Source organism: Piliocolobus tephrosceles, chromosome 5 (genome assembly GCF_002776525.5).
Source record: "Piliocolobus tephrosceles isolate RC106 chromosome 5, ASM277652v3, whole genome shotgun sequence".
NCBI lineage: Eukaryota > Metazoa > Chordata > Mammalia > Primates > Cercopithecidae > Piliocolobus > Piliocolobus tephrosceles.
The window spans coordinates 41,925,737-41,935,888 of NC_045438.1; the positions used below are offsets into that span (position 1 = coordinate 41,925,737).

At 38.8% G+C, this 10,152-nt stretch overlaps 1 protein-coding gene across 3 annotated transcripts in view; it reads right to left on the reverse strand.

The window, feature by feature from the left end:
- Positions 1–10,152, reverse strand: part of HIVEP2 (HIVEP zinc finger 2) — a 198,922-nt gene that overhangs the window by 187,066 nt on the left and 1,704 nt on the right. The window lies entirely within an intron of this gene.

Below are 10,152 nucleotides of genomic sequence, written 5' to 3' on the forward strand. Positions count from 1 at the left end.
GATCTATCCATAAAGTAGTCTACCAGCCATCAAGACCATCCCAAGGGACATTGCTGAGTTGCAAAGACAGAGGCTTTCACCACTTGCTTTGCATGAAAGGAAACCGTTTCACCCCAGCCTTTCCTCCTCCATTTGTCTTGGCCTACATAGGGCAAGGGTGCGTAGTGGGGGAAAGGAATACACTCCTTCTTTCACACCTAATTGATCCAAACAGGCACACCAAGAAACAATGCTTCCTCAAACCCCAGACTCATGAGCAACAGCCACCTTCACACAGTGTCCTTCTTAGAGCACCCTGAACAAAATATTGTCAAAGAAAGCTGTCCTAGGTGGAAGAATCCCAGTTCAACTATAAGCTGGCCTATCCAACTGTAGGGAGAAACACAATTCAAAAAGGCCCTATATTTGTTCACTTGCTGCAAAAACAATTGGGGAGTTTAGAGCCTGGGGAGCCCGCAACTATGTTTAAGAGATGTTTGGGATTGCTGGAGGGACACATGGAGGCACTTGTTTCCTGGAAAACATTAAAATCGAATGTGCCAAGAAGCACTTAATAGTGCACAGACAGGCTGGGTGCAGTAATTCCAGCACTTTGGGAGGCCAAGGTGGGTGGATGGCTTGAGCCCAGGAGTTGGAGACCACCCTGGGCAATATGGCAAAACCCTGTCTCCACAAAAAATACAAAAATTAGCTCAGTATGGTGGCGGGTGCCTGTAGTCCCAGCTACTTGGGAGGCTGAGGTGGGAGGATCGTTTGAGCCTGAGAGTCGGAGGTTGCAGTGAGCGCAGATTGCACCACTGCACTTCAGTGGGGGTGACAGAGTGAGACCCTGTCACAAAATAATAATAAAATAAAGGTGCACAGACTAATGAGCTCTGGCTATTGGCACAAAGACAGACAGGACTTGAGCTCCTGGAGGATCTCCTTCATCTGGTTCTCATGACCCCCATTTTACAGCGTAGCAGGTGTTTTTCCTTACCATTTGGACAGTAAGCTTCTTGAGAATGAATTATGACTTTAAACATCCACCAAATATCAACTGTATGCCCAGCACATGTCATGCACTGTATTGAGCACACTTTTGTGAAAGTGAAATCATCCTAATCCACTAGAAATTTTATAGCAAAAATTCAGTTAAAAGATGAATAATTCACTTAAAATTAAAAATATAAACTCCGAATATAACTTGTTTAATTACTTCACTTTGGTAACCTTATAAATGCATTTAACAAGAGAATGGGTCACAAAAATTAGCCGCACATGGTGGTACCAGCCTGCGGTCCCAGCTACTCAGGAGACTGAGGCGGGAGGATCATTTGAGCCCAGGAGGTCAAGGCTGCAGTGAACCGTGATGGCGCCACTGCACTCCAGCCTGGGTGACACAGCGAGAATTTGTCTCAAGAAAAAAAAAAAAAAGGATGTGTCATTTGTAAACCATTTTTTTTTCCTTGCCCATGAAAAAACAGCCAGCACTTAATTAATTCTCTTCTCGCTCTCTCTTTTTTTTTTTTTTTTTTTTTTTGAGACGGCGTCTCACTCTGTCACCCAGGCTGGAGTGCAGTGAGGTGATCTGTACCTCTCGAGTTCAAGCGATTCTCCTGTCTCTGCCTCCCAGGTAGCTGGGACTATAGGCACGTGTCACCACATCCAGCTAATTTTTGTATTTTTAGGAGACATGGGGTTTCATCATATTGTCCAGGCTGGTCTTAAACTCCTGACCTTGTGATCCACCCACCTCAGCCTCCCCAAGTGCTGGAATCACAGCCATGAGCCACTGCACCTGGCCACCAGCACCTAATTCTACAGGTGTGACGGACCATAATGCTGAACCATAAAAATGAATTTAAAAAAAAATCTAGTGCTATAATATTTAGGTGTCGAAAACTACCTTACTATGAAATATATGTACCTATATACATCCACATATATATAAAATAAATGGAGTATTTCATTAGTGATTTAATAAGTCTTACAATATTTCTTTAAATGTTATTTGGGTTAAGAGAGACCACTATAAAAGCAGAGATTCCTGTAAACACTGAAAAGTAATACAGTGACTGAATTAGCCATAAAAAGTTTCTAAATTAGTCTACTAGAATGTAAACTCCATGAAGGCAAGCAATTTATTTTTTAACTATTTTTGTCTACTGATGGATCGCCATGTCTAGAACAGCACCTTTCCCAGAGCAGGTGTTTAATACATCTCTGTTGAATTAATAAATTTTTTTAAATTAAAGTTAACAGTCCTGTGAACACCCAAGTTGTATCTCTTAAGTAGGCCCAAGGCCCCACGAGTAATCACTGGTCCTCTAGTTCTTGCACAGAAGTTCAAGTTGGGTAATTCAGGCCCCAAAAGCCATTTTTAGAGCAAAAACTTCAGAATGATTTTCCACAAAGAACCAGAGAATTAAGTTCACTTCATCGGCACAGCACTGGCTGGGCTCAGTTAGAAACACCCCAGATTTTAATTGATGTTTCCATTTGTTAACTGTCGAATGTGAAACCATGTCATTCTAACATTGTTTCTTAAACCACTTCAGTCAAGAGTTTAATGGACCATTTGAAAATTTAATAGTTTACTGTCACAACAATTTGAATTGTCCTGTGTTTTTCTTATGGTCTAATACCTTGTTAATAATAACCCATAGCTACCAGGTATTAAACGTTTACTATGTGCTCATTGAGATGGGTGCACACATTCTCATAAAAATTTCACAATGACCCTTGAATGGGTATTATCCTCATTTTGTAACTTCAGGGAGGTTAAGTAACTTATCCAAATTCCCCCAGGTGGTAGTGGAGTTGGAATTTGCCCTATTCTGTCTGACTTCAAATCCAGGTTCTTAATCCCATAGGCTACCTGTTTATCCATATACTACTAAGGGGAAACATTGTGCTAAGTGATAAATATGGTTGACCTTTTTTAAATATTTGAAATAATTTTGATGTGTAAACAATTGCTTATACTGCATGAAATGGTAAAAAGACAAAGCATTTTCGGAGCCAAAAAACCCTGAGTTCGAATCCTGCTTCACCAATGACTATCAAACCGTCCCTGCAAAAACCTTTCTGAATGGAAGTTTCTTTAAGTGTACACATCAAGATAAAAAACCAAATCTTCTCAGGGTGGTTGTTAGGACTAAGTGACGTAATGTGGGGAGACAGCCTGGGATGGAGCCTGGCACAGGTGAGTGCTCTTGAAGCCGAAATTGCCTTCCTTCTAACGGATTTGCTAAATTGACACTGTGCTGATTTTTTTAAGTGTCTTGTTCATCCTTGTAATACCATAATTACAGAATATAATGACATTGCATTCTCTACAACTACAAAGTAGAATTTATAAACTGATAGAATATGAGCTGGAAGAAGCTTTAGGAGCCATCTGTTCCAATCTCTTCCATTTCCAAATGAGGTCCAAAGAGCTTCAATGACTTGTTTCCAATTTTCACAGAAAGTTAATTGCAAAGACAGGACTAGATCTTGCGCCCCTCCCAGCCCCACTCCGGCTATACCCTCCGCTTTTGCTTCGCATTACACAGGCATGGCAACGCATGTAATTTTCTAACAATTAAGCAGTATAAAATAACCTCAATTTAATTGCATCCAATTAACAAGCCAAATTAGCGTTTCATATGTACACTATTAAACTAGTTGTCTGCCTTCCAAAAGAAATAAAACACTGTTTCAAATAAATCTAGCGTCTTAGTGAACAAAGCTACTTACAGTTTAAATCACCTTTCCTATAATCTTCTTTATATGGAATTAGACATTAATCTCCATTTTAAAAGAAATATTTTCTGCAACTATCAGGATGAGAAGTCACACTGTATAAGTAGCAAAATTTTCTCTCTCACAGAACACCTATGGTTTTCTACAATTTGTATATGTGTGTATGCATACGTGCAAACCTGTACACAACATGTGCATGCTGTCAGATCCCCAATCAAATACAAATGAAGGTGTGTCTACATTTACCTACTGCCCTGCTTTCAAAAGTCCCACCTTTTTCCTAGGCTTCTGAACTCAAGTGAAACCTGCCACAATGCAAATAATAAGAGCTTCGATTATCTCCTGCTTTTTTTTGTTTTGCAGAGAAAATGAAACCATTAAATAAATCTTTGCCCAACAAAGCGCTGCATTTCAAATACACTGTGCTACACTATCTGTGCAGTATTGTAATGATTTAGATACAGCTGGGTATCAATAAAAAAGCAGTATTCCAACTAACCACAAAATGTATCACTGCTCCATTCCTCATACATGTATTCCTAAACATATAATTACCTTGTAATTTTAAGTATAAACATGTCTGCAAGTTGGTGTTTGATGGTCAACTTTCACTACTCATATCTATAAATATATTCTGTAGTAAAAAAAAATTTATATTAGGTTAAAATAATAATGCAATACTTATAATGTTGTTCAAATTGACAACCTGTCATACACATTTGGCCATGTTTAACAAAATATTTTAATCACTTTTGTTACTTATGGTTTTTAGGGTACTTTTAAACACATCAATTAACAGAATAAAAGAATTCACATTATCGTTCAGTAGGGGCAACTTTCATTACTTCTCTTTAGGATATTTTGGCAATCTAACTGTCTCCTTGCCACCAAGATATTCATCCCATATACCCTTATAAGCTTTCTGAAACACACACTTTACAGCACCACTCCGCTACTCAAAAACCTTCAGTGATGCCCAGCTTTCTCTGCAGGTCTTCGAGGCACCAAAAGATCTGGAGCTATGTACCTTTCCAGGCTCCCAACTCCTCCTCTGCCCTGGCACTATCCCTGTCCCCTCTCATTCCAGGTCAGAGTATGGGGAGCTCCTGCCTCCCTTCTTTACTCAGTGAAATTCTACTCAACATCCAAGGTCCTCAGTAAAAAAAAGAATCCCCTCCTGTCATAAGAACCCTCTAATCTTTCCAGCTGGAAAAAATCCTGCTTCCATTTATACTCTATTCCCACTTGTAAGTTTTAATAAAGTTTACTATAAGTCATGTCTCTTCTAGATTGTAAAATGTTTGAAGTTGGAAATCATCATCCTTTTATCTCTGTTGCTCATTCTGACTCTTGAGCTGACTGCAGAGCCCAAGCTTGGAACTACTACATAAAATAGACTCTTTTTGGCCCAGTGTGGTGGCTCACACCTATAATCCCAGCACTTTGGGAGGCCAAGGTGGGTGGATCACCTGAGGTCAGGAGTTCAAGACAAGCCTGGCCAAGATGGTGAAATCCCGTCTCCACTAAAAATAAAGAAATTAGCCAGGCGTGGTGGTGAGCACCTATAATCCCAGCTACTCAGGAGGCTGAGGCAGAGAATTGCTTGAACCCAGGAGGTGGAGGTTGCAGTGAGCTGAGATCGCACTACTGCACTCCAGCCTAAGCAACAGAGTAAGACTCCGTCTCAAATAAATAAATAAAAATTTAAAAAGACTCTTTTTGTCACCCAAATTGAATTTCCTACATTATATAAATTATAAAACGGAAAAAAAAGTAATCAAATGATGCAGTGGACAAAATAAAGGAAAGTGATTTTTCACTAACCTCTGTTTCTACTCATATTTTCATGTCACACAGACCCCTAATCACATGGAAAGTAAGAAATCAGATCTAAATTTCTCCAAAGATCCCGATATTTGCAATCATGAGGAGAAATTATTGGGATAATTGAATGTCTCAGTCCCTTGCTAGTTGTTTGAAAATATGTAGATCTAGCTCATGCAGGGTTCCAAAGATTAATTGGTTACTTTCACACAGTGACTTTGTAAAGACTTCTGAATTGGTAGTTATTTATTAATTGAATCAATGATGCTGGCCATTTTTGTTAACTGGAGCACCAAGTAAGTATTTTTAGAACTTAAATTATTTGTTATTTTAAAAATCTGCAAATAATAATAGTTAATTTACAGGTAAATCCTTCAAACTGAAGTCGTTATATATACAGTCATTAAAAATTCCATGTGCTCCAAGACAATTGATGTGGAAGCACTGAGAAGAGACACGCGTTACCAAGGTTCTTCCAATTTCAAGGCCCTGCCCCTCAAAATTCCCTCTCCAAGGATCAACCTGTAACATGGTCATTTGGAGTGTCATGATGTGTCCTGATTTGCCAAAGGCAGTCCTCACATTTGTCAGGTTGGATAATCATTCCTGCAGTCAACCTTCCTTCAAGGCCCTGCATTACCTTTCTCTTGTTATCAGCCCCACTGGCTTGTTTTTAACTCCTGGAAAGGAGCTCCTTTAGTGGTTCGGGTCATTATTTATACCCTGCATGTCTAGCAGAAGGCCTAATCTACAGGAAATACTTGTTGAATGACTGAGAGAGTGAATTGCATTGACCAACAATAATAGAGCACCAGTCATAGTACGCTGAATAGAGGATTAAGATTATACATAAGTGAAAAGTCAAAAAGATTGGCCCTGGGTACTTCCTGAACTTACTTCCATCCCCCTGTGACCCAGAAGTAACAGGTGAGACCACCTCTCCTTTCGGCCGAGAATCACCCTCAGGCACGTAAACATCATGTCCATCTCTTCCTTTCTCCAAAGTACTTTCTCAGATAGATCTAAACAATTAGATCTCAAGTTTTAAGGGGGTTGGAAATCTAAAAGATTATAGACACCTGTAGAATAGATCACATGTCATAGGTAATACCTCAAATGATGAGTGATGGGAGTGTATGTTAAGATAGCACAAATTCGGCCTAGAACAATAGTAACCCAAATATCAGGCAGTTCTGATTCTATTCTAAATGTAGTCATGAAGCCAGCTTAGGCCTGTGTCTATCTAATGTCGATATTCACAATTTGGCTTAGATAAGCCAAAGATTGCACAGACCAAGAATGCTATGTTATCCTCTTTCTCACGATGATTTCGGAGTTGTGACACAATAATAAAGTGCTAAAATGTTTTCCCAAATTAGTTAGTGGCATCTCATAGCTACAAATACTGGTTTACTCAACCTTTTTTTCAGAAGCATTGCTATAAATATCATACAGAAAGCAGTGCTTTTAACTGTCACTAAATACCAGGAACAAAGAGAAAATATTACTTCTCATACAATTACTTTAAAACAAGCATGATCTTATTTTCATAAAGTTTTCCTATTTTTCTTTAATCCTCTGTGTTCATCCACAACTTCAAACACTGTAAATCCTACAGGTTTCACAGTAGAGCCCTCACTTGAATATTCACTAAAGTTTAGCTCCATATTAATAAAGGATCTGCCTGTATGGTTAAAGCGAATCCATACACTCTGGATGGTTTGAAGTTCCTTATGAAACCTTAATTTCATTGAGTTAGCAAACTTCCAGTGCTCCTTTTTATAATATCACTTTAAAAGTTGTAACAGTTAAATCCCAAGTTTTAGCCAAAATATGAATTGATGATGAATTCACATATAAATCCATGAACTGGAAGCATATCATTGAAATTTTCAGGTAGATATTTAAACTGTGAACCGTTTCTCCACCTACAGAATTAATGTATAGACCAAGAGAGAGTTCTGCTGATGCTGATCGCATACCAAAATGTGAAAACAGTGTTCATTTTTAACAAACGGGAGATGAGTAGCCTGTCTGATCCACAACCATACATCCAGTAGACCTTAGCCACTTTTCCCTTGTGATAATAATTACCACATCAGTTATTAAATTACTTTACATCCTTATGGATTATACTTTCACTCATGCCAACTAACATTTTCTATCATTCTTTAAAATTACTTTTGCTATGTGAAGCTTTCAAATTGACTTTAGCTAATTATTGATAATAATTTAAAAACTGAAACCCAACTCAAATAGTGTACTTGTTATAATTCAAAAACTGAAACCCAATACAGTGTACAACACAAAGGGTTATTTGTTATTGCTGCTGTTAAAATGAGCCCTACTTCGAAAAAAAAAAAAATGGCAAATTCTGGAATAAGATTTTTCATTTTAAATTAAATCAGCATAAAAGAATCAACCTGATTTTCTGAATAGTGACAAAGTGCCAAAAGTTCAAGCAGACACATGCACCATTACTCCACAAGGAATGTCTCCATATATACTGTCCTCTGTTTTGTTTTCATGGTAACAAGAACATTCACAAACACATCTCATGCAAAGGAGCCTGATCAATCAAAATATTCTGCTGGTTAATCTTTCAGTGTAATCAAAGAGCATCATTTTCCTATGTGATAATATACACATAGGAAAATTTTCACATTCCATGTTAAATAGGAATATATAGATGTTTTATGTACTTCAGTGGTATTTTACCAAACACCTCTACAAGGATCTAACCAATTAAAAATCAGTTAGATCTTAAATTTGTAAGATCATTAATATACCACCATTCCCAAAATTGTCCCTGAATCAGTCACACATCAATTTACTCTTGAATATCCTTGTATAAATATAAGCCATCTCTAATAAAGTTAGCCACATAAAATACAATCACTGTAACAAAAATACAGATGCCAATGAGCAAATTTTGTTTTATACCTGACCTATGCTCAACGCAAGAAATTGGCTCAGACAATGTTCAAAAGAGTCATCATTATAATGTAATACATTTCTGTATATAAGAAATATACTGCATATTTCAAACCTAGTGGTCAAAAGGGATTATGACGCTTGAAACAAACACACTATCATTAAGTAAATACTGGTAACTCCTTTTCAGTTCACAATGCAAATGTACAGTTGTCATTTGGTACCATGACTCCTTAGGGTTCCACAGGGAATTTTCTCTTAATAATGAAAATGATACCCACTTTACTCACAGAAAGGGCATTTCTGTTCTGATCAACCATTTGGCCTATATCCTAAAAATCAAACCCAATCTTCTCATTCCACAATCTACTTTGTTAAAATTCTGCTTTTGGCACTCTTATAAGGTGAAAAAGCAATGAGGCATTTGCTACATATGTAGCAAACATATGTGATCTATATGTGCAAATATTTAAAATAACTTGGTTTGCTCAAGGACAAATATCACCAAATATTACTATATCACTGGAGGAAACGTTTCTGATAAAGTTAAATGGCCTTTTTCTAGGAGGACAGCTCATTGCAAATTTAATTAAAATGGATCTTATTAATATTTCAAGTAATTTCTGGGCTTGATTATGCACTACAAAAGAAACAACTGAACTGAAGAGAAAAATCGATAGCCCTTGACTAGGGCTCTGGGTATGCTAGAAAAACAGTTCTCTGGTGAATTATTGAGGTCTAGCTTTAGGGTTGGGGGCGAGTACCAATATTCATTTGGAGGTAAATTGAGTTATTTTTTAAATGGCAGAAAATGAAGGAGAAAAATCAGTTCAAATTTTCCATTATAATGAAAGTACAGGAAACAAGCCTTTCTATATTCATTTTAGGCCTAAAGAACTCTGCAGAGAATAAGGGTTTTGCAATGTCAGTTGCACACACAGCTTCCTGTGTGAATGCTAAGCCATTACAGGTGTCCTAAGGCCTCCAGTGAAACCTATTATCAAGAGATTCCTCTGTCCTCCTCCAAGTCATCCCCAGCGCCCCCCATCTGCCGCCAACACATCATTGCTCCTCTCCTCCAAGTGTCTTGATTAAGGACCGTCTCTCTTCTCTGCACTCCCGAGGTTAAAGTGCCCCCGTTCCCTTGGTGTAGCAGGTTACAAGCTTTCCCGTTAGGGAGGACTAGTGCCTGCAGTCCTTTTTAGTTAGATGCTTTTAAGTCAGAGAGGACAGGAGCCACTTGAAGAAACCCTCCTTCCCTTCTTCCTTTCCCCCACTAGGAACCAAGTCCCTGAAGGACAACACCCAGGGACGCTTCCTGACCTTCTATCCCCTCACCCAATTTGGGTTTGGAGGGTTGGGGTCGCATTTTTTCATGTCCTCTGCTGCACTGGATGTGTTATGTAAGAAGGACCAAACGCTGGAGGCACATGCGTATAAAGCGCTCCGATCTGTGATAACAGCTGGGGTAGCAGAGCGGATCTGGAGTCCACCCCCCCACCACCAACAAATACGACAGACCCCACACATGCACATTAGCACCCCCTCCCCCAACCTCTCACTCACACACACACACACACACACACACACACGCACACACCCAGAGCGATGTTTTCCTGTCTCACCCCTACCCGTACCAGAGGCACAGAATGGAAAGGCGGGGGG